This window comes from Neofelis nebulosa, chromosome 4 (assembly GCF_028018385.1).
Source record: "Neofelis nebulosa isolate mNeoNeb1 chromosome 4, mNeoNeb1.pri, whole genome shotgun sequence".
NCBI lineage: Eukaryota > Metazoa > Chordata > Mammalia > Carnivora > Felidae > Neofelis > Neofelis nebulosa.
Window position 1 is genome coordinate 38,156,686 of NC_080785.1, and position 26,013 is coordinate 38,182,698.

General features: G+C 38.9%; 1 pseudogene; it reads left to right on the forward strand.

The window, feature by feature from the left end:
* Positions 1 to 584: 584 nt before the first annotated feature.
* LOC131508538 (melanoma-associated antigen B16-like) lies at positions 585 to 25,774 on the forward strand (annotated as a pseudogene).
* The last annotated feature ends 239 nt before the right edge of the window (positions 25,775 to 26,013 follow it).

Sequence of the window (26,013 nt, forward strand, 5' to 3'; positions counted from 1 at the left end):
CAAAGCTTTTTCATCAATAATGTATTGTTATGGTGATCTGTGATCAGTGATCTTTTTAAAAAATATTTTTTAACATTTATTCATTTTTTGAGACAGAGAGTAAATGGGGGGCGAGGGTGGTGCAGAGAGCAAGGGAGACACAGAGTCCGAAGCAGGCTCCAGGCTCTGAACTGACAGCACAGAGCCCAACATGGGGCTCGAACTCACGGACAGTGAGATCATGACCTGAGCTGAAGTAGGATGCTTAACGGACTAGGCCACCCAGACGCCCCTGTGATCACTGGCCTTTGAGGTGACTATTGTAATTGTTTTAGGGTGCCATGAACCATGCCCATATAAGACAGAAAACTTAATCAATAAAGGTTGTATGTGTTCTGACTACAGATGTGGTAGAAATAGCAAGAGAACTAGAATGAGAACTGGAGCCTGAAGATGTGACTAATTTGCTGCAATGTCATGGTAACATTTTAACATTGAGGAGGTGCTTCTTATAGATGAGCAAAGAAAGTGGTTTCTTGATAGACTTTCCTCCTTGAAAACTCTCTGAAGGCTACTGAAATGACAACAAAGGATTAGAATATGACATGAACTTAGTTGATGAAGCAGCAGCAGGACTGGAGGAGATTCCAGTTTTGAACGAAGTTCTACTGTGGGTAAAATGCTATCAAACAGCATCACAGACTACAGAGAAATTACTCATGAAAGCATCAATCAATGAGGCAGACTTCATTATTGTCTTATCTTAAGAGATTGCCACAGCCACCCCAACCTTCAGCAACTACCACCCTGATCCGTCAGCAGCCTCAACACTGAGGCAAGACCCTCCACCAGTAAAAAAATTATGACCTACTGAAAGCTCATTTGGTTGGTAGTTTTTAGCAATAAAGCATTTTTAAATTAAGATTTGCACAATTTTTAAACATTGTTACTACACATTTAATAGATTACAGTATAGTGTAAACATAACTTTTTAAATTTATTTTTGAGAGACAGAGAGAGCAGAGCAGGGGAGGGGCAGATAGAGGGGACAGAGGATCTGAAGCAGGCTCTGCACTGCCTGACTTGGGACTTGAGCTCATGAACTGTAAGATCATGATCTGAGCTGAAGCCGGACGCTTCACCGCTTCACCAACTGAGTCACTCAGATGTCCCTCAACATAACTTTTACATGCACCAGGAGACCAAAACTTCCATTTGGCCCACTTTATTGTGATATTCATTTTATTGCAGTAGTCTGGAACCCAACCTGCAACATGTCTGGGATATGCCTGTAATAGATATAGTCTCAGTAGTAGTTCCTTAAAAGCTATAGAAAAGGTTCTTTGTATGACTGATGAATTGATCAATACTTGAGAGCATCTATGGGCGCAGTCTTAAGTCATAGTGCTGTGAAGTCTTTTCTAAATGAAATGAGGTTGATGTGGATCAAGTTGGGGGGCGGGTAACTGTCTGCTCATGGCCAGGACATGGAGCTGGGCTGAGGTGGAGAGGCAAGTCATCGCATATCCCTTCTTGCACTAGAGATACTCAACCTGAATTCTGGAGCAAAAAGGGAGATACAAAGACCAGGTCCAAGAGAGAAGGAATATGAGGACAAAGTCTAAGAGTGAAGCTAATTTGCCATGTTTCTTCAGGAATCTCTGGTCATTTCCCTGTCTTCTCTGGGGTCTCATTGACATAGAACAAACAGTCTGTTACCTTGACAAGATCCTCACCAGGTTAACCCAAACCACCTTTCATTGCAACAGGAAATTATCATATGTGTCCTCTTCCCAATCTGTTCCTTGGCATGTGGGACGTGAAGGAATGCCAAGGGTGTAAGTGTGGAGGGAGGGTAGACCTGGGCAGTCACATGCCCTACCCAGAGTTGGCCAGAGAGGAGCATGACCCCATGGAAAATCTTAGAATGAGAGTGTTCTACAGTCACAATTTACCTCCATTTCAGTTGTTACCATTAAAATGTTTTTAAACACATCCCTTCAAAATTTTCAGAAAAATACAGCAAACCCTAGGCTGAAACAGAAAATGCTTGCCCTCAAATCACCCTGTCCTTTCTGTAACAGCACTTATCACACTGTAATTGCTTGTTTTCTTGTCTGTCTTTCTGGCTGAATAATAAATAAGTTTCAGAGGGCAATACCGTGTAACCTCATTCCTCACTGTATCTCTGGCACCTATCATTTGTGTTCAATAAATACTTGTTGATTAATGTTGAACAAAAGCCTTCCCACATCTCTCTGCTTTAGCTATTTCTACTGTTCTTAATCCTGACCCAATTTCTTCCTAGGCAAAGAGACTGTCTCTCATTCGGACTTCAGAGGCTTGAAGCTGGAGGTTTGGAATCAAAATTATTGTCCAGTATTTTGTTTTATTAATTTTTAGTAGAGTTGTATTAATAATAAGGGTATATATCAAATATTCTTTTCTCTCTAATATTCTCTATTTCCTATACCCTAGTTCTTTCAAAAGAAAATTCCTGTGCTTAGTGGAAATCCCTACTACGCTTTTGCCTAAATTTTAAAGAAAACTAATGACAACATGGCATTTACTGAATGTTTACTATATGCCAGCTTCTGTTCTAAACACTTCATAAGTATGAAACCATTTAAAACTCTCCCCAATTGGGAGGGGAGGGTGGGTGATGGGTATTGAGGAGGGCACCTTTTGGGATGAGCACTGGGTGTTGTATGGAAACCAATTTGACAATAAATTTCATATATTGAAAAAATAAAAAATAAAAATAAATAAAAAAATAAAAAAAATTAAAGTCAATCATTTAATTAAATAAAAAAGCAATTTCCTAAGAAAAAATAAAAATAAAAAAAAAATAAAACTCTCCCCAATTCTATGGGGTAGGTAGTTATTATCTCCATTTACAAATAAGGAAAAAGAGACAGAGAATAATTTATAACTTTTTTAATGTTTACTTATTTCCAAAGGAGAGAGAGACAGAGCATGAGTGGGGGAGGGACAGAGAGAGAGAGAGTGAGAGAGAGAGAGAGAGAGAGAGACAGATCTGAAGCAGGCTCCAGGCTCTGAACTGTCAGCACAGAGCCCGACGCAGGGCTCGAACTCACAAACTGCGAGATCATGACCTGAGCCAAAGTGGATGCTTCGGAGTTACCCAGGGGCCCTGAGACAGAGAATAATTTAAAGAGGTGCCTAAGATCCAGGGCTATACATACAGCTGTGCAGATTGTACACCACACAACTCTAGTGGGCACCATTATATGCCCTATACTGCTGTATGCAGTTGCTTTGCCAAGGCCACAGAGCTGGTAATCAGTGCAGATAAGATTCTAACCCAGGCACTCTGGCTCCAGCCCCTACCTTTTTTTTTTTTTTTTCAATATATGAAGTTTATTGTCACATTGGTTTCCATACAACACCCAGTGCTCATCCCAAAAGGTGCCCTCCTCAATACCCATCACCCACCCTCCTCACCCTCCCACCCCCCATCAACCCTCAGTTTGTTCTCGGTTTTTAAGAGTCTCTTATGCTTTGTCCAGCCCCTACCCTTAACCATTACACTAATCTAGGGCTTTTTCCTTTCACATAATTTGAGCGAGCCCCTGTGGGGTTATGCTTGGAGTTGGCAATATCGACCCCTCAAAGCTCACTACTGGTGAGTCCCTGATTCCGTCAAGGTCACTTCTTTTATATTATTTGGGGACTACTCATTATCATGCATATTGTTTTTATAATCTAGTTAAACAGAACCTCCAAGTAGCTAGAACTATGATGGGTAAGTCACGGGTAGAAGCTGAAGAAATAAGAGACTTTTTTTTCTTTTTTACCTTCCCTCATACCTTATAAAACCTTTTTTTTTCTTAATGCTAGCAGGACGCCTGAGGTCTCCTGTACGTTCTTAATGCCAGCGTAGCAGAGAATAAAAATAAACAGAGTTAGACTGTTCCAGGCCAGTGGTTCTAAACCTGTAGTTACACTAGCAGCAGCAGCATCACCTGGGAGCTAGGTAGAAATGCAGAATCTCAGGCCCACCCCCGATATACTGTATTTTAACAGGATCCCCACGTGATCGATGTACACTTCAGGTTTGAGAAGGACTACTCTTGTCTCTTATTTGCTGTGCTGTGATATAATCCCTTGCCTTCACCTCTTAAGTCCTCCATGCCCCCAAACCTGTGATACTACTCCGTTAACTGCAAGAGCCTCGTATTCATATTACTTTGTGGGATTGCAGAAAAGCAGGCTGTTCCATATTTGTGTTGGTGTGGGGCAGACAGAGCAGACTAGCTGAAGGAAGCAAGACATAGAGGAAATCAAGAGCTTGGTAAAAGCAGGAACTCAAAGCAAAAGATGAGGAGGAGAAACACAGGCCCCCAAATTTTCAGTAATGTGGGAAGCGGCAGGGTTGCTGGTTCCGTGTATGGTATGGGATGATAGCTATTGTTAAAGGAAAAATGACTGTTCCATGCCATTCATGTTAAAGAAACTCCTAAAAAGTAGGAGAGGAGGACTCAGAACAGGTATCTCTAAATTCACATTCAATTCTCTGTATGTTCTATATGTCAAACTTGGTTACTTCCTCATTCTAAGGAAAGGCATAAATATTTCTAGAAATAAATCTTTTTTCTGAGATTTCTGGTTTCAGTTAATCTGTATTTATAACTAAAGTCTCCATATAATGAAAATCCTAACTTGAATAATTTTAGTAAAGATCTTTCCATTAACTTCAATATAAACAAGGGCAGAAGCAGGACAAGTGAGTGACATATTTGTGCTACAGCCCAGGCAATGAATGGATGCCTCAAATGGATAATGAGATTATATTTGGCATATCAGCTCTAAATAGCTTGAAAAAAATCTATTGGAATAAACCTGAGTTTGTCAATCAGAAATTCTAAAACATTATGAGCTCGATCAAGACTCATTTTCATTAACTAATTTAAAATTTTTTTTAACATTTATTCATTTTTGAGAGACAAAGAGAGACAGAGCATGAGCGGGAAAGGGGCAGAGAGAGAGGGAGATACAGAGTCCGAAGCAGGCTCCAGGCTCTCAGCTATCAGCACAGAGCCCAACGCAGGGCTCGAACTCACGAACTGCGAGATCATGACCTGAGCCAAAGTCGGACGCTCAACCAACTGAGCCACCCAGGCGCCCCTTAACTAGTTTAAACAGTACCCTTCCTCCCACCCCCTTGGGGAATCAAGTGTCCTAAACAGTGCAAGTTTAAGTTTACGTTGAAGAAATGTTTGTTTTGTAAACAATCTGCTTGATTTCCATTTCAGAAAACAGTACTGCACTTTCTTAAATAAACATACACTTGCTATATGATCTGGCCATCCCACTCTTAAGTATTTACCCAACATAACTGCAGGAAGATAGACATACACAGATAGTACATAAATGTTCATAACACATTTGCAAGAGCCTGAAGTTAGGAAAAAGCAAAAACAAAAATAAAAACAAAAAAACCCCCACAAATGTCCATTAACAGGTGAATGAACAAACAAATCACAGACTATCCATACAATGGAATACAACTCAACAATAAAAAGCAAGGAACTATTTATATACATTAAGAACATGGATGGATCTCAAGTTAAAAAGAGTACCCACTACATCACTGTATTTTATAAAACTCTAGAAAATGCAAACTAACCTGTTGTGATGGAAGGCACATTAGTGGCTGTCTGGGGAGCAGGGGCTTGGAAAGTGAACTACAAAGGGGCATCACTTTTGGGGTGATGGGTATATTATCTCTATTGTGGTGATGGTTTAACAGTATATATGTAAGTCAAAACTCATAAAATTGTGCACCATAAATATATACCATTTTTGTCAATGAACCCTCAGCAAAACTGTAAGAAAAACATGAAACCAAAAACTGTTTTAAAAATAATTATCAGCCATAAATTAATCACAAAAACACTAAGTGCTACATATGTTCAACATTTTTAAAGCAAAAATGAACCACACCCTCCTATTTCATAGAAATCCTTCCAATCAATCTTATGTACCAATGGAGCCTGTTTTATTTCAGCATATTCCAATACTCAGTGGGTAGACCACTGTCATTTTGGATGCTAGAGTGCTTTCTTTGTGTCTACATAAACTTTTTATTGAAATGGGCCTGAGAACAGAGGTCGTTCTCTGTGGTTGTGAGAAAAGAGATGCCCCCGCTTAAATATGGCATTTTGTTTGCCAAAAGTCTGGTTGCATGTATGCTACATGCATTGCAAGCTCATTTATCAAATAAGATAAATCTGTGAGAGCACTTTGTAAATTGTAAGACACTAGAGAGGCAGAAGTTGTTACTGCCACTGCTTCTGTTGCTATTAATTAACCAGGATGGTGACTGGTGATTATGAATTCATTTGATCAATACAATTAGCTAATTTAGCAGACTCAAAGGGCAGAGTGAACCGATTCATTAATAATAAAGTTAACATGAACTGATATAGGAGTGAATGAGGTATACATTCCGTAGGCACACACCGCAAATGGGTGTGACCAGAACTGCTTCTTTCTTCTCTAAAGGAGTTATAATATTTATACATATATACACAGGTATGTGTTTGGGAGGGTATGTACATATGGCAGCCCCAGGGATTATTAAGACTATAAAGAAATAATAAAGTTAGGTATAAGCTCTGGTCAATGAATGCCATAAACACCTAACAGGAGGTCAAATAAATGACTCTGAAATGAGAACCCCTCTCATTGGGGTGCCTGGGTGGCTCAGTTGGTAAGTGTTGGACTCTTAATTTCAGCTCAAGTCATGATCTTATGGTTAGTGAGTCAAGTCCCAGGTCGGGCTCTGAGCACACAGCGCAGAGCCTGCTCGGGATTCTCTCTCTCCCTCTCTCTCTGCCCCTCCACCACTCTCGCCCTTGCTCTCTCAAAAATAAATCATAAACTTAAAAAAAAAAACACTCTCACACTTTTCCACACATTACAGAGTATCATCTTTTAATTTGATTTTATGATTTATTTATTTATTTATTTTGAAATTTACATCCAAATTAGTTAGCATATAGTGCAACAATGATTTCAGGAGTAGATTTCTTAGTGCCCCTCACCCATTTAGCCCATCCCCCCTCCCACAACCCCTCCAGTAACCCTCAGTTTGTTCTCCATACTCTTCTGTTTTGTCACCCTCCCTGTTTCTATCATCTTAAGACAAAGATATCTCACAATCTCCTGTATTATAGAAGCTTCTCTTTCTACCCCCTACATTTTACCTTTCCTGTTCTGTTCCTGACTTCCTCCCTTTAATTCCCTCCGGTCTGCTGTGCTCTTGTAGGATAAATCAAAAGTTCAATTTTCTCTGCCTCTTTCTCTTCCTAGGCCTTTTCTTTCCTGCAGGGATAATCTATGTCAGTCAAATCTTTACACATCTCCTCCTTTCACAAAGTTTTCTCAGAGCAATGTCACAATGCTAAGTTTTGCTGTTATTTGTTGTTTTTCTTGCTCATTTTGAGGACAGCACACACAAAAAGATCTTTGAGTGCTTCCTTATTTACACATTCCAAAGAATTTGAAATGAAAACATATTTTTCTGCTTCTTAGCTGAAGCTTTAAAAACCTGGAATTATCCCTGACTCATGCCTCTCTTACATTTCTGAGCCTGGAGAAGGTCTGGGATTATCTTTCTTACACCTGATTCACCTTCTCAATTCACCATATAATGGATTTAAAAAAAACAAACAAACAATCACTATAGTAATAATTTAATTAGTGGAAGCCTTATAGACCCCAAATTATGAACAACGTAACATGATGATATAAATGTTGGATTTAGATTTTAAATAGCGTGAATGTTTGTATGGAGAAAAGAGTAAATGACTGGATTATCTGGTAGCACTGCTAAGAACCACAATACCCTCTTAGCCTCATAAAGATAGAGACTTCTCTCCCACAAACCTGTTGGATTAGCAGTATCACTTTGGCCAGCCATGCACACTGCTTGCCGTGCTGGGAACTGGTGACTGAAGAGGTTATTGTGATTGCAGGAAGCATAAACCAGGGTCCTAGAGGACCTTCAGGATGCTGAGATCTTGGTCTCTATTAGCATGGACTGAAGAGCACCCAGCTGGAGAGACTGCAGGATATACCTCCCACACACAGGGGAACCCTCCCACAGATGGAAGGAACTAACAAAACTTCTATTTTTAACGTGAATGTCTACGTATACGACTGCTCTTTGTTGTAAGATGCAGCCAAAAGGTAAAACATCTGACGTGATAGCGCCTGTCCACCATCAACACATTCCACAAACCAATCCAAGTCCATGTGATTTTCCTTCCAAATATTCATTTCATTATTTCTCATTACTGGTATCCAGCCCACGCCTTGGTTTTATTCATGTGCAGACTATATAGCTATCTTTTTTTTTTTTTAATTTTTTTTTCAACATTTTTTATTTATTTTTGGGACAGAGAGAGACAGAGCATGAACGGGGGAGGGGCAGAGAGAGAGGGAGACACAGAATCGGAAACAGGCTCCAGGCTCCGAGCCATCAGCCCAGAGCCCGACGAGGGGCTCGAACTCACGGACCGCGAGATTGTGACCTGGCTGAAGTCGGACGCTTAACCGACTGCGCCACCCAGGCGCCCCTCTTTTCTCAGAATTTAATAACTGTAGCTAAGGGAAGAGTCTGTTCTTGCTGGTGAAAGAACTAGGAACAGGTGAGTGGGCATAGTCACCAGTACCCACCTTCATTACTCCATAGTGGAAACCACCCTGCACCCTGCTCTTCCTCAGAGATGAAAAAAGTTCCCACAGGTTTTAAATCTCTAGTTCCATTTCTTGAATACCACTGCCCCCAGCCCCAGCTGCCTCAGTTCTTGTTTTCCCAACAGTTGGCTACTCAGCTCTCCCTTAGCTTTGGAAGTCAATCCAGTAATTGTCCAGTTTTTAAAATTCTGTTTTTAAACCTAGATTTAATTTTCAATAACTTGCTAGCAAATGATTATTGACCAACTGCCTTGAAAACAATGACAGAGAAAAAGGAGCCTCAGAGAGGCTAGGCTTTTCTGATTTGAAAGCACCTGTCTATCCTGCCTGACCACATACACTCCTCACTGACCTGCTGTCCAAAGAATCACCACTGCAGATTCTTCCGCTCACCACTGCACAGGTAGCCTTTCTTAAATACTATTTTCATCATTCTTCAATTTCGCCAATAGTTTCCCACATTTTCTGATGCATCAAATGCACTGCCTCTGCCCAGTTTTCGATGGCCTCCAAATCAGGCCTCACTTAAATTGGAAAACCTTCCTGCCATCTCCCACCCATCAAGGACCTAGCCCAACCCATGTCTTACACACTTCTGTTATTCCTTCACTCAAGCCCTTTCAAATGACAAAATCAAACTCATTAATGACACAGTTCAAGTCTTGCTCCTTTCCAGAAATCCTGATTAATCATTAATAATTTCTTCAACCAAGAGTACTGAAACCACTTTGTTTGGAAGCTAATTTAACAAGGCAAGTGGAACCAGTGTATTTGTCTTCATATTTATAAATAGTTTTATTTCATTTGTTAGCTATTTCATGAAAATACTGCTGATTGGGAAGTATGAAATTGGAGTTATTTTAAAAAAGAACAACTGTAGAATAGATTCCATTTTAAGAAATTGTGAAGCTGACTTCCTCGATACTTTTTTCTTTCAGTGAAATGGCTCATGTTTTGGTTAGTGTTCAGTGAAAAACACACCAGAATTCAGATAAAAATCCAACTATGAAAAAACAGCACTATGACTTTCTCCAAACATCTATTTCTTAGCTGAAATATATTGCCTTTCCTACAAGGAAGGTGTTCAAAGCCCTTTCTCTGAGTAAGGTGAGCTGCTCCCCCTTATGGTCTTCAGGGAAGCTGGGTTTGCATCCCTCACATCCCAAAACAATTCATTCCTTAACACACTCAGGAATACTGCAATCCAATTAGTAGCAAATCACAAAGCCCGCTAATGCCAGGATCCACAACCATCATTGTCCTTCAAAATGCTATTTATATCTCCCTTCTTCTGAACTTCAGTCTATGTAATTTTTTTTTTCAGTAAAAGCTGCTTGGGTCCTTGACTTGGAACCATTTATATCGAACTTAAGATCTCCACTTTTCCTAGATAACACTCTATACAAGCCTTGTTTGACTTGTTCTCTAATCCCCACAACATCCAAAAGTGATTTTTAAAAGGTAAATCAATAAAACATTTAGAAGATGATATAGGAAATACCCTCATGCCTCCAGGATAAGAAAATGACTTCTTCAACAGAATGTAAAAAGTACTAATATTAGGTAGAAGCCAGATGTGAGCAGTGGAAGGAACACCCCCAGGCAGAGTCCCACGACCTTGATGTGGGGGAGGGAATGATTACAGAGACAGGAGCGGAGGGGAGACAAGAAGAGTGATAAATAGGTTACACATTAGAAACCTGGGACACAACATCCAGATCCTGCTGCTTCCAAGACCTTGGGGCTGACAGACCAAGAGCCCCAGGTGCAGAGCATGGCTCTCCATCCCCACTGGAGAAAGACTGCCATGACAGTTCTGGTACAAATCTTGTCAATGGTTGAAAATGATTGGAAACAGCCTCCATTAGAAACCACCCCCTTGTGTGCCACAGCTCCTCCCAGCCCAGAAAGTCTCAATAGTGTCCAATCCCCAAACAACCTCTGGGCTGGTACCGTGTTGGAAACCTGCCTGCTCTCCCACCTTGAGTGTGTACTTCTCCTTTAATAAACTGTTTTGTGCTTGCTACTTTCCTTCTGTCTTTATTCCACTGCAGAATCCTCGCATAAATCTTTACCTAGGGAATCCAAGAACTGAGACTTCCATTCATACAATGCAGACACTCCTACTGGTAACACTAACGGCAAAGGGAAAAATTGACAAATTTGATTTCATTGAAATTAAAAATGTATGTTGATCAAAAGACACATTTAAGACAGTAAAAAGGCAAGCCACAGACTGGGAGGAGATATGGGGATACATATAACTACAAAACAATAGGAAAAATCAGCCCATTAAAAAAAATGAGGAGGAGCCTTGAAACAGCACTACACACACACACACACACACACACACACACACACATACGAAAAAAAGAAAAAAGAAAGAAATCCAAACAGAATGTTAAAAGTGACAAATTTCATTAGTAATCAGGGAAGTGCAAATAAAAATGCAATGAGATATTACTAATCACCTACTGAAAGAGTGAAAATTCAAGACTCAGAATAACGTTTGTATAACGAAGTCTCATATACCACTGGTTGAGGCATAAACTGTTACCACCATTTTGAGAAAAATTTGGCATTGTCCACAGAAGTTGGAATATTTATTCTATGACATAGCAATCCACTCCACTCCTTTTGATATTTATATCTATCTATACACACACACACACACACACACACACACACACACGTGTGTTTGAGCCCCACATAGGGCTCTGTGCTGACAGCTCAGAGCCTAGAGCCTACATGAAATCCTGTGTCTCCCTCTCTCTGCACCTCCCCCATTTGTGCTCTGTCTGTCTCTCAATAAATAAACAATAAAAAAAATGTTTTTAAATGCACTGTGGAGCAAAGAAGAAAGAGAGAATTGTATGATTGTATTTACATGAAGTTTAAAACTCAGGCAAAACTAAACCATAAAAGGTAAGGATAGTGGTTACTTTTAGATGAGAGAATTCATTGAGACGTACAGTTATGATCTATGTAATTTTCAACGTGGTATGTTAAACTTCAGTTAATAATATATTAAAAATCATTGGTACTAGCAGTTAAAAATCGTTGGATTTCTCACAACATTTTCAGTAGAACAATTTGGCTAAAACTAGGTTTAAAGTTTTTACAGAAAATGAAAATAAGGAAGAAATAGAGATAGATAAATGTTGAAAAGAGGGGAGCAACCAGTACCAGATCACCCAAACATAAACAATGGAGCAGCCTATCTATGTGCATATTAAATTTGTCTTTATTTTCACGTTAGTGAGAATCTCCACAAAGTTGCTCTACTTCCTATTATTTAAATTAACCAACATGGTTAACCATAAACTGAATAATGAACATTTATAGCCTTATCTACAGAGACAAGAAGCATTTTCAGTTTGAGAGAGAAATGGCCAATAATGAAGCAAAAATAGTTTTGAGTTTGCATTAATATTATATAACTTAAAAATTTGTTTTTAAAATAGTAAGTATTGAAAAGTGAGTTTTCATGATCAATACAGTTTATCTTAAGTTCTAATAGCAATATGTCTTCAGTATTCCTGTTCTGTTTTGCACATTCTGGGTAAGATGATTCAGCAACACTTACTGTAATTAAAAACTTAATATAAATATAGGAAATATACTCCATTATAAAAGTTAATGCAGAGGCAAATGGAACAAAATAAATTTTCATTAAAAAAAGTAATTAATAAGAACTTTGCTGTCCGTGTTCCTAAGTCTGATTTCCTCATGAGAATTAGTTTTTCAGTCTTCCATTTTGGAACTTGCTTACTTTCTTTTTATATAACACAAAGAACCATTATCATTTAATTAAAACTATGCCATTAAATAAGTGACCTTTCACTTCATAAGACTTGGTGCTAAGTTTGATTCAAATTCCAAGTTTAAAGCACTCTTAGCTGGAGGCAGAGGTATATTTGTGAGTCTCAGATTCAGGGAGCTGGCTTTAATGCAGCTCTTTGTGAATTAATGTTTTCTGCCTAAGTCATGTACTCAGACTGCACATCTTTAGGAATGGTGCCCCTTGGGAGGGATTGCTGAAACCCTAAGTCACAAATTTGATTGAGAGTATTAAATCAATCCCATGGTCACAAAGCTATCCAAAATATTTTGAAATGTTGATCAAATTTTCAATTCCATACAATCATAATTTATGAAGGTATTCTCCAAATGAAAGTCAAATCCATTTTGGAAAAATGCCAAAAGTGTAAACTTATTAACACAAACCTTTTTTTTAAATTGTTATGAGGTTAAGACTACTGGATCAAAGGACATGATAATTTTCCAGGCTATAATTATACAGTCAGGTTGCCTTCCAAAAATATGAATAGTAGGTTCTTTTCTGTGTGCTAGATTCTTTTTTATTTGGATTTTTGACCTTTTTTTTTTGGCATCTTGTTGTTGGTGGTGGAGAGGGAGAAAGAGAGAGAGAGCAAGGGAGAGGAGCAGATAGATAGATAGATAGATAGATAGATAGATAGATAGATGATAGATAGATAGAGCGAGCCTTAAGCAGGCTCCATGCTCAGCACAGAGCCCAATATAAGGGTATATCCCACAACCCTGGGATCATGACCCTAGCTGAAATCAAGAGTCAGATGTTCAACTGACTGAGCCACCTAGGCACCCCTCTTTTTGGTATTTTAAATTATACTTACAATGTTAAGATGAAGCCATTGCCACAATACATTAATGTATTCATCTCTCAAACACGTGAAGCAAAGTGTCTCCAAAGCCCCCTGATAAGACTGCTACAGAGATGCTAAAATAGCCCTGATTCTTGTTCCTTCTGAAATCTGGTGAGCAAATTCTTCTAATACATTCATCTTTTATTGGTCTGTTACTTGCAACCAACAACCTCTAACTAAAATACCTCCCTACATGTAGGACATTTGCAGATAATTCACCTTTCCATTTGGACCTTAAGCCACAAAGAGTAAAGATTAATTAAGACAGACCTAAGACAAGGGAGTAGTTAAGATGGTGGAGCAGCATGGAGACCCTGAGCTTGTACTGTCCCTGAAATGCAGCTAGACCAGCACCAAATAATTTTGAACACATGGATATTGATCTGAGGATTAATGCAACAGTCTGCATAACTTGAGCCACAAAACTCAGCAGGTACACAGTGTAGAGAGGTTAACTGGGGGAGAGAAAATCCATGGAGGGTAGGGAGGTTTTTTTTTTTTTACAGAGAACAGAGAAAGAAAAAGGGGAGAGTGTGATGCACTGGGATCATGCAAGAAAATCACTCCCCCTGAAAGTAGCTGGAGAGAAAGAGAGATAAAGAGTGAAACCATTCACAGGATACTGAACTAGAAATATGTTCCCCAAGACCATTGATTGGAAGAAAGGAAAAGGTTTCAATACCACCAGGATTCTATCAACATTGGAGCACAGTGTTTGAAGTTTCAGAGTTCAGTGCCTGGGAGTGCTCTGGTGAGGAAGTAGGGAGAATCCCCAGGAGAAGACAATGTGGTCTGAGGAGTCCATGTGCCACATGGGGAGAAGCGGTTACCATGCTTGGAGTGCATTTGGTAGAGGCCATAGGGCCTCCCCACGGGCAAAGGTCCTAGTGACCCTGTGACCCTGGAGAGCAGCCATGTTTGCTGGTATTGAGACAAAGATGCCAGAGTGCAGGGAAATGTGGCACCAGCTGTGTTTTGTGATTTGCCTTATTCTTTGAACCTCTGCCACTGCACTATCACATCAATATTTTCTGTGGCAAGCAGGCACCCAGCCACTGCTCAGTGAGACCAACCCTCAGAAAGTCAGCATGGGTCCAAGCTGCAGGGGTTTCTGAAGTGTGGGGTTTTGTAACACAATGCCATCTGAGATAAAACTGTGGAGGGAGGTGATGCCTGGCAGACAAACAGCTTAGACACGGGTAGGGTAGAGGCAGGGAGTGGACAGAAGCCTAAGACAAAGGAGGGGTGCTTGATAGCAGGTCAATAAGAGTGCAAACTTCCTGTGCCAGAGACTAGGGAGCTGGGCGAAGCCATTTCTACCTCTCCCCCATCCCCACACACAGGGGTCCACCCCAGTAAGCTAAGCTAGTGGAGAATGGAGCTGTTACACCAAGTCCCACCAAACTGCGCCCTCCAAGCACATCCCCCAGAAGACAAGCACAAGTCACTCCACCTGCTTAGTGTACAGACTATAGAGTGTTTCGTAGTTTCATGAGGGAAAACTGGATGTAACTTCATTTGGGTTTTATTCTGTTGGGTTCACTTACTTGTTCGTTTTCTTTGCTTCTATTCTTGCTTACATTGTTTTCTTTTTTCTTTCTTTCTCTTCTCTCTTTTTCTTGGATACAGAAAAAGAAAAATTTGTTTTTGTTTTTTTACTTTATCTTTTATTTTAAAAAATTTTTTACTCTATTTCATTTCTTTTATTTTATTCAATTTTATTATTTAATTTTTCAATTTTTTCTTACTTTTTCTTTCCTTTCCATTTTTCTCTATTGTATCAAGCTTCTTTCAACAAGAAGACTGAAACACACCTAGTATCTAGCTTCCTTTATTTATTTTTTGTTTTGTTTTAAATTTTTTAATTTTATCATTTTTTTTCTGCATCCAAAATGACAAAATGAAGGAATTCACCCCAAAAGAAAGAACAGGAAGATATGACAGACAGGGACATAATCAACACTGATATACTAAATGTATGAACTAGAATTTAGAACCACAATAATAAGAATACTAACTGGGGTTTAAAAAAAACATAGAAAACACCTTTCTGTGGAGATCAAAGAAATAAACTCTAATCAGGTTGAAATTAAAAATGCTATAACTGAGGTGTAATCTCAAATGGATGCCACAATGGCAAGGACAGACAAAGCAGAGCAGTGAATCAGCAATATAAAAGATAAAATTATAAAGAATAATGAAGCAAAACAAAAGAGGGAAACAAAGACAAAAGATCATGGTATAAGACTTTGAGAGCTCAGTGACTTATTAAAAAGGAAGAACATCCAAAACATAGGAGTCCCAGAAGATGAAGAGAGAGAAAAATGGGCAGAAGGTTTATGTGAGCAATTAAATTGGAAAACTTTCCTATTCTGGGGAAGAACATCAAAACCCAAGAAGCACAGAGAACTTCCATTAGATTCAACAAAAACCTACCATCAGCAAGGCATATCAAAGTCAAATTCACAAAATACACAAACAAGGAAAGAATTATGAAAGCAGCAAGGGGAAAAAAAGTCCTTAACCTATAAAGGAAGAGAGATCAGGTTCACAGCAGATCTATCCACAGAAATTCGGCAGACCAGAAAGGAGTGGCAGTTTATATTCAACATGCTGAATTGTAAAAATATGCAGCTAAGAATTTTTTATCGAGCAAGGGTGTCATTCAAAATAGAAGAGAGTTTCCCAGACCAAACAAAACAAAACAAAGCCAACAACAACAACAACAAAAACTGAAGGAGTTTAAGACCACTAAACCAGCTCTGCAGGAAATTTTAAGGGGGACTCTTTGAGTGTAGTAAAGATGAACAAAACAAAAAAGACCAAAAGCAATAAAGAAAGGACCAGAGAACATCACCAGAAACTCTACAGTTAACATAATGGCACCAAATTCATATATTTCAGTACTCACTCTAAATGTAAATTGACTAAATGTTCCAATCAAAAGACATGGGGTATAAGAATGGATAAGAAAACAAGACCCATCTATATGCTGCTTACAAGAGTCATTTTATTTTATTTTATTTTATTTTATTTAACCAAATATGAAAGATTTATTTTTAGAGGACTCCTCTGCAATAAAAATACTACTTGTTCGACTTGTCAGAAAATCATATTGTGTAACAAGAAAAATTGTATGGACTATCTAAAAGTCAACACTGTGGCATAACCTATTGTTTTATTTATTTCTTTATTTTGGATTTTTTTTATTAATATGAAATTTATTGTCAAATTGGTTTCCATACAACACCCAGTGCTCATCCCAACAGGTGCCCTCCTCAATGCCCATCACCCATCCTCCCCTCCCTCCCATCCCCATCAACCCTCAGTTTATTCTCAGTTTTTAAGAGCCTACAAGAGACTCATTTTTTACCTAAAGACACCTGCGGATTGAAAGTAAGGGGATGGAGAATCATCTATCATGCTAATGGTCATCAAAAGAAAGGTGGAGTAACCACACTTATATCAAACAAACTAGATTCTAAAATAAAGACTGTAACAAGAGATGAAAAAGGGCATTATATCATAACTAAGGGATCTATCCACCAAGAAGATCTAAAAATTATGAATATTTATGCTCCCAATGAAGAGAAACCAAGTATATAAATCAATTAATCACAAACATAAAGAAACTCATTGATCATAATACCATAATAATAGGGAACTTTAACACCCCACTTAAAACAATGGGCAGATCATCTAAACAGCAAATCAACAAGGAAACAATGGCTTTGAATGACATACTGGGCCAGATGGACTTAACAGATATATTCAGAACATTTTATCCTACAGCAAAAGAATACACATTCTCCTCGAGTGTACATGGGACATTCTCCAGAATAGATCACATACTGGGTCACAAATCAGCTTTCAACAAGTACAAAAAGGTCGAGATCACACCTTGCATATTTTCAGACCACAATGTTATGAAACTCGAAATCAACCACAAGAAAAAATTTGGAAAGACTATGAATACTTGGAGATTAAAGAACATCCTACTAAAGAATGAATGGGTTAACCAAGAAATTAAAAAGTACATAGAAGTCAATAAAAATGAAAACACAACAGCCCGGAACCTCTGAAATGCCACAAAGGTGGTCATAAGAGGGAAGTAAACAGCAATCCAGGCTTTCCTAAAGAAGGAAGAAAGGTCTCAAATACACAACCTAATCTTACACCTAAGAGAGCTGGAAAAAGAACAGTAAATAAAGCCCAAAACCAGCAGATGAAGGGAAATAATAAAAATTAGAGCAGAAATCAATGATATCAGAAAACAAAACAAAAAATAGTAGAACAGATCAAAAAAACCGGGAACTGGTTCTTTGAAAGAATTAACAAAACTGATAAACCCCTAGTCAGACTGAACAAAACGAAAAAGGAAAGGACCCAACTAAAATTATGAATGAAAGAGGAGAGATCACAACCAACACTGCAGAAATACTAATAATAGTAAAAGACTATTATGAGCAATTATATGCCAACAAATTGGGCAATCTGGAAGAAATGGACAAATTCCTAGAAACATATAAAATACCAAAAATGAATCAGAAAGAAATAGAAGTAGAAAAGAAATGGAAAATTTGAACAGACAATAACCAGTAAAGAAATTGAATCAGTAAACAAAAATCTCCCAAAAAAACAAGAGTCCAGGGCCGGATGGCTTTCCAGGGGAGTGCTACCAAACATTTAAAGAAGAGTTAACACCCATTCTTTTTGAAGCTGTTCCAAAAAACAGAAATGAAAGAACCATTCTATGAAGCCAGCATTACCTTGATTCCAAAATCAGACAAAGATCTCACTAAAAAGAACTACAGACCAATTTCCCTGATGAACATGGATGAAAAAAATTCTTTAAAAAAAATTTTTTTAATGTTTATTTATTTTTGACAGAGAGAGACAGAGCATGAGTGGGGGAGGGATGGAGACAGAGAGGGAGAGACACAGAATCCGAAGCAGGCTCCAGGCTCCGAGCTCCAAGCTGTCAGCACAAAGCCCGATGTGGGGCTTGAACTCACAGACTGCGAGATCATGACCTGAGCCGAAGTCGGACACTCAACCGACTGAGCCACCCAGGCACCCCTGGATGAAAAAATTCTAAACAAGATACTAGCAAACCGGATCCAACAACATATTAAAAGAATCATTCACCACAATCAAGTGGGATTTATTCCTAGGATGCAGACCTTGTTCAACATCCACAAATCAATCAATATGATATATCACATTAATAAAAGAAAAGATCAGAACCACATGATCCTCTCAACAGATGTAGAAAAGGAATTTGACAAAATACAGCACCTTTCTTGATAAAAACCCTCAAGAAAGTAAGGATAGAAGGAACATACCTCAACATACCTCAACATACCTCAATATCTCATATGTGAAGACCCATAGCTAATATCCTCAATGGGGAAAAACTGAGAGCTTTCCCCCTAAGGTCAGGAACACACCAGGGATGCCCACTCTTACCACTGTCCACTGCTATTTAACATAGGGTTGAAAGTCTTAGCCTCAGCAATCATACAACAAAAAGAAATAAAAGGCACCAAAATGTACAAGGAAGAAGTCAAACTTATACTCTTCATGGATGGTATGTTACTCTATGTGGATAACCTAAAAGATTCCACCAAAAAAAAACTCCTAGAACAGATACAAGAATTCAGCCAAGTCACAGTATATAAAATCAATATACAGAAATCAGTTGGCTTTCCATACACCAATAATGAAGCAAATGAAAGAGAAAACAAGGAATTGATCCCATTTACAATTGCACCAAAAACCATAAAATACCAGGAATAAACCTAACTAAAGAGGTGAAAAATCTAAACACTGAAAACTATAGAAAGCTTATGAAAGAAATTGAAGACACAAAAAAATGGAAAAACATTCCAAACTCTTAGATTGGAAGAACAACTATTGTCAAAATGTCGATACTACCCAAAGCAATCTACATATTCAATGCAATCCCTATCTATCAAAATAACACCAGCATTCTTCACAGAGCTAAAACAAACAATTCTAAAATCTGTATGGAACCAGAAAAGACCCCAAATAGCCAAAGCAATCCTGAAAAAGAAAACCAAAGCTGGAAGCACCACAATTCTGGACTTCAATATGTATTACAAAGCTATAAACAAGACAGTATGGTACTGGCACAAAAACAGACACTTAGATCAATGGAACAGAAAAGAGAACCCAGAAATGGACACACAAATATATGGCTAACTAATCTTTGACAATCAGCAAAACTAAAAGGCAACTGATGGAATGGGAGAAGATATTTGCAAATGACATATCAGATAAAGGGTTTAGTATCCAAAATCTATAAAGAACTTATCAAACTCAACACTCCCCAAAAAAATAATCCAGTAGAGAAATGGGTAAAAGACATAGGCACTTTTCCAAAGAAGACATTCAGATGGCTAACAAACACAGAAAAAATGCTCAACATCAGTCATTATCAGGGAAATACAAGTCAAAACCACAATGAGATACCACCTCACACCTGTCAGAATGGCTAAAATTAACAACTCAGGCAACAACAGATGTTGGTGAGGATGTGGAGAATGAGGGACCCTTTTGCACTGCTGGTGGCAATGCAAACTGGTGCAGCCACTCTGGAAAACAGTATGGAGATTCCTTAAAAAGTTAAAAATAGAACTAGCCTATGACCTGACAATAGCACCACTAGGTATTTATCCAAAGGATACACGTGTGCTGATTTGAAGGGGCACATGCACCCCAATGTTTACAGCAGCACTGTCAACAATAGCAAAGTATGGAAAGAGCCCAAATGTCCATCAACTGATGAATGGATAAAGAAGATATGGTGTATGTATACACACACACACACACACACACACACACACACACACACTGGAATATTACTCAGCCACTAAAAAGAATGAAATCTTGCCATTTACAACAATGTGGATGGAACTAGAGTGTATTATGCTAAGCGAAATAAGTCAGAGAAAGACAAATATGTGATTTCACTCAAATGTGGAATTTAAGAAACAAAACAGAAGAATATAGCAGAAGGGAAGCAAAATTAAGATAAAAACAGAGAGGGAGACAAACCATAAGAGACTCTTAAATACAAAGAACAAACTGAGGGTTGCTGGCAGGGTGTTGGATGGGGGGATGGGCTAAATGGGTGATGGACATTAAGGAGGGCACTTGTTAAACTCAGCACTGGGTGTTAAATGTAAGTGATGAGTCACTAAATTCTATTCCTGAAATCATTATTACACTATATGTTAACTAACTTGGATTTAAATTAAAAAAAAAAAAAGACAGATGTAAGAGAAGTGTGAGTAAGTAAATATTTGGCTATGTTATTCCATTTCTTTGAAGACTTGACTAAGTAGGGATGAATGGACTTGCAGAGTAATATCCTCAAAGAAACTGGCATTTCTTTTTTTTTTTTTTTTTTTTTTTTTAATTTTTTTTCAACGTTTTTTATTTATTTTTGGGACAGAGAGAGACAGAGCATGAACGGGGGAGGGGCAGAGAGAGAGGGAGACACAGAATCGGAAACAGGCTCCAGGCTCCGAGCCATCAGCCCAGAGCCTGACGCGGGGCTCGAACTCACGGACCGTGAGATCGTGACCTGGCTGAAGTCGGACGCTTAACCGACTGCGCCACCCAGGCGCCCCGAAACTGGCATTTCTGATCCAGATGTATAAAGGCTGGGAGGAGGTAATACTAAAAATAATAAATAAATAAATAAATAAATAAATAAGTAAGTAAGTAAGTAAGGATTTGGATTGTCTGAACGTGAAAGAGATTGGGGTACTCCTTGAGTATAAAAGTAGTTCAAACATAATAAAAACAAATTAGTGTTTTATAGAGTAGGCACTAAAAGAATACAATCTGTCATCTTAAAAGGGACAAAATTTCAGAATGATCAAGGCAAATAGTAGAGTAGAAATTTTCATTAGAGAAATAATTCAATAATTTTTCTGTTTTCTCAGTAATAGTACCTTTTTGGTCTCCCGTTGGCAATTATTTATCTTTATATATTTAAAGATTCATCATCATTTATTTGAAAATAAAAATAGATTTGACTATTGTTAAGCAGAAACAGCCCCAAAATGGAGTCACTTGCTAAACCCCACCTTCATACCTAACTTAATTGCAGTTTCAGCCTGTCCCAGGAGTGGAATTTGAAACCAATCAGTGTGGAATTTCCTGATCAGCATTTGGGAGATAATCTGCTTGATAAGACCTCCTACCCTTTCCCCTAAGGGAAGGTGACCTTGCCTGAAACAATTCTGTCTTTTCTTTTGTTAGTAACTTTCTTGTCCTGCCCCATTTCTGCCTATAGAAGACTTCCATTTTTAGGTGCTTCTGGGAGCACCCTTCTGTTTGTTAAATGGAATGTTGCCTGATTCATGAATTGGTGAATAAATCCAAATAGGTCTTTAACTTCACTAGGTTGGTATTTGTTCATTAACACTGCACATTGATAATATGAAAAAGAAAGAAAAAGGTTAGACTATTTATGGAAGCTAAACTCACAGAGAATCTAGAGTCTTTGAGGCATGTTACCCCATTCCAAGGTGCTTTCTCCACACCAGCCCCTTGCTTAAATCCTTTCATGACCTCCCATTGCTCTCGTAATAAAACCCCAAATTCCAAGACCTTGATATGGTCTGGCCCCTGTCTGCATCTCTAGGTTCACATCACACCATCCCTGTCTGACCCTCTACACTCCAACCATGCTGTTTTCTCTCAGATCCTCAATCATCTTGCTCCCTCTAACCACAGTGCCTTTATATATGCTCTCCTCCTTCACAAGATCATCCTTCCTCCACATTACAATGCCCCATTCTCAAATTAACTTAGCATAGACATTATTGCTCAGGGAAGGCTTACCTGCTCCAGCAACCAGGATAAACTCTTTAGCTCCTCACCCTCATATCACTGTACTCAATCAGGCTGTAAGTATACAATTATTTTTGTAATTATTTGATTTCAATTCTTTTCTACTAGACTATAAGCCACATGAGAGTAGGGACTGCATCTGGTTTTACCTGCCCTTTTATCCCCTGCAACTAAAGCTAGCTGTGGTATAATGACTTGACAAATTAAGGAAGGAACCAGTTCCCTTGGTACCAATGTCAGGAGCAGAATCCTGGGCTGGTGACTGGAAGTTTGAGTTTGTCTAACTTGCTCATTTTTCCTGATACCCAGGTATGGGGCTGAGAGAAATATGTGCAGGGCAGCCTTCCATGGGTTTGCAGTTCTACAAAGATCTACAGGACCTGACATAGGTGTAGGTAGTGATGAGGGACCATAAGGCAAACCGAGGGCAAAGCACAAGCTAGCAAACCATCCCCTCACTCCCAGGTGGGATCTGTGTGAAATTCCTCAGGCACTCCTGGCTGCCCAAGAACAAAGGAAAGGACAGAAAACAAATGGTTAAACTGATGGTCTCCATCAGTTTACAAGTATCTCATCAATGGCCTAATCTCCAGGAACTCCCTACTGTCTTAATGATAATGCTTTGCTAGAGGGAAAATTTTAGCTTGACAATAGCTAGACCTCCAGAAATCCGGGAGTCTTCTTTAGCACGTGGAAATCTCTTTAAGAAACTTCAATTTATCTCCTTCCATAGTATATAACCAGTCACTCTTCACAACCCCAGTGCAGCTCTTTCTGCCCACAGGTCCTGTTCCAGTGCTTTAATAAAGTCACCTTTCTTTGGACCAAATATGTCTCAGGAATTCTTTCTTAGCCATTGGCTCTGGACCTCCATCACTCCAAAACCCCATTAGGTAGCATTCCATGCAGCCCTCTCTCCTCACAGGATTTAAGCAGATCCAGAGTTTGTTGGTAACATGTAGATGACCTTGAATTATTGCTTCTCATCTCTCAGAGAAAGCATTGATGGGCTAACAGGTACAAATAGAACATGCTTTGAACCTCTCTAGTGATACTGGAAGAAGGAAGGTGATGAGAAGCACTGTTTTGACATGCTTCTGTTTTCTAATTTCTTTAGGTTCAAGATCAAACATCTAAAAATATGACTACAGAACACGTACCCCAATGTTTACAACAGTACTTTCAACAATAGCCAAATTATCGAAAGAGCCTAAATGTCCATTAGCTGATGAATGGATAAAGAAGATGTGGTTTATATATACAATGGAATACTACTTGACCATGAGAAAGAATGAAATCCTGCCATTTGCATCAATGTGGAGGGAACTGGAAGGTATTATGCCAAGTGAAATAAGTCAGTCAGAGAAAGACATATATATGTTTTCACTCATATGTGGACCTTGAGAAACTTAACAGAAGACCATGGGGGAAGGGAAGGGAAAAATAGTTACACAGAGGGAGGGAAGGAGGCAAACCATAAGAGACTCTTAAATACAGAGAACAAACTGATGGTTGATGGGCGGTGGGGGAGAGGGGGAAATAGGTGATGGGCATTGATGAGAGCACTTGTTGGGATGAACACTGGGTGTTGTATTTAAGCAATGAACCATGGGAATCTACCCCAAAACCCAAGAGCATGCTTTACACCCTGTATGTTAGCCAATTTGATAATAAATTATAGTTAAAAAAAAATACAAGTTAAAACAATAAAATAAAATTCATATGCTTTCATATATATATACATATATATGTGTGTGTGTGTATATATATGTATATGTATATGTGTGTGTGTGTGTGTGTATATATATACATACATATATATATAACATATATATATATGTATATGTATATATGTGTGTGTGTGTGTATATATATACATACATATATATAACATATATATATATATGTATATGTATATGTATATATGTGTGTGTGTGTATAGAATAGGTACAGAGACTGGTTCCAAGCAGGCCACCAAGAGCAAAGAAGACCACCAGTTTAAGGATGCATAAGTACTTTCTTTATCATAAAAAATTGGATTAGCAAATGAAAAGGAACAGAAGTGGAATGAAAAATGCTTGTTTTAAAAATAATAATGCACAATTTCCAGGCTGGGGAACATGTGGGGATTTGGGAGTGTGGCACACCTGGAGAGGGCATGTAAGCTCCATGCCCTTTCCCCCTGCGTCACCCTATGCATCTCTTCCACGTGGCTGTTCTTGACTTCTATCCTTTTCTAATAAACCAGAGATCTATCTTTTATGCTCTTGAATGCCTCAAAGTTGAAGAAGTCTAAGTTCATCTTGTACATGACAGAACTGAGCCTTCTAGGATATTTTCATATCCCTAAGAAAATTTACATCTGTCAGATTCCAGAAATTCAAGCTACATTAACTCAGTCTCAAAAAGACATCTTCTTCACAGATATGACTGATAATAAAAAAGCAGTTGCCATACCATTTTACATCACCACCAGCAGTTTATGGGTGGATCATTTCTCTGCACCATTACCAACATTTGGCAGTGATTCCTCATTGCCCATCTTCCTGTCCACACTCCTGCCCACTGCCATCCACAAGTGACATACCTCTACCCCAGAAGAATCCACAATGCTTACATGATCTACCCACTCAGACATGCAGTGAGACCAGGGCCTGCAGGATGCACAGGTCTCCATGGCTCTGGAGGAGACCCATCTTTCTTCCCATCCTCGAAAGCTTCACAATTTGCAGGCAGCTCCTGATATTAGTGTAACTAGGACTCCTGAGAATCCTCAGACTTTCTGCTCATCTTCCAATGCCACCACAGCCACCTCATCAAGCAAATCAGGTGTGGGATCCAATAACCAAGAAGAACTAAGATAGCGCTTCACAGTCTGGGCCAGCCTCCAAGAATGCACCATAGACGAGAATGATACCCAGGTATCAAATGAAAGAACCAATGACAAAGGCAGATACATTGAAGATTATCATCAAAGAATATGAAGACTGCTTCACCGAGATCCTCCCGGGAGCCTCTGAGCACATGGAGGTGATCTTTGGCCTTGCTGTGAAGAAAGTGGATCCCATCAACTTCTATGACCTCCTCATCAAACTGGGCCTCATATATGATGCGGTTCCTAATGGTGAACAGGGCATGCCCAAGCCCAGCATCCTGGTACTTATCCTGGGTATGATCTTTGTGAAGGGCAACTGTGCCACTGAAGAAAATCTAGGAAGTTTTTAATTTGATATGGATGTATTCTGGAAGGAAGTACTTTGTCTTTAGGGAGCCCAGGAAGCTCATCACTGAAGATGTCATGAAGGAAAAGTACCAGGAATAACAACAGGTGTTTCTATAGTGATCCTACACAATTTGAATTCCTCTGGGGCCTAAGGGCCCACAACGAAACCACCAAGGTCAAAGTCCTCGAGTTTCTGGCCAGGATTCATGGGACTGATGCAAGTTCTTTCCCATGTCAATATGAGCAGGCTTTGCAAGATGAAGAATAGAAAGTCTGAGCCAGAATTTCAGCCAGGCCTGTCTCTACATCTGTGGCCACTGCACATTCTAGTGCCAAGACTAGTCATTGCTCTTGCCCCCAGTGAAGCCTGAGGCAGATTCTCCACTTCATTTGAAAAGGTCAGTTAGTGATCATAGAATTTAGGTCTGAGGTAGGGCAGAAAGGAACACAGTACATAGCCCTATATCTCCTATTTGAAATGTGTAAATTGAAATTTTTTTTTTTGGA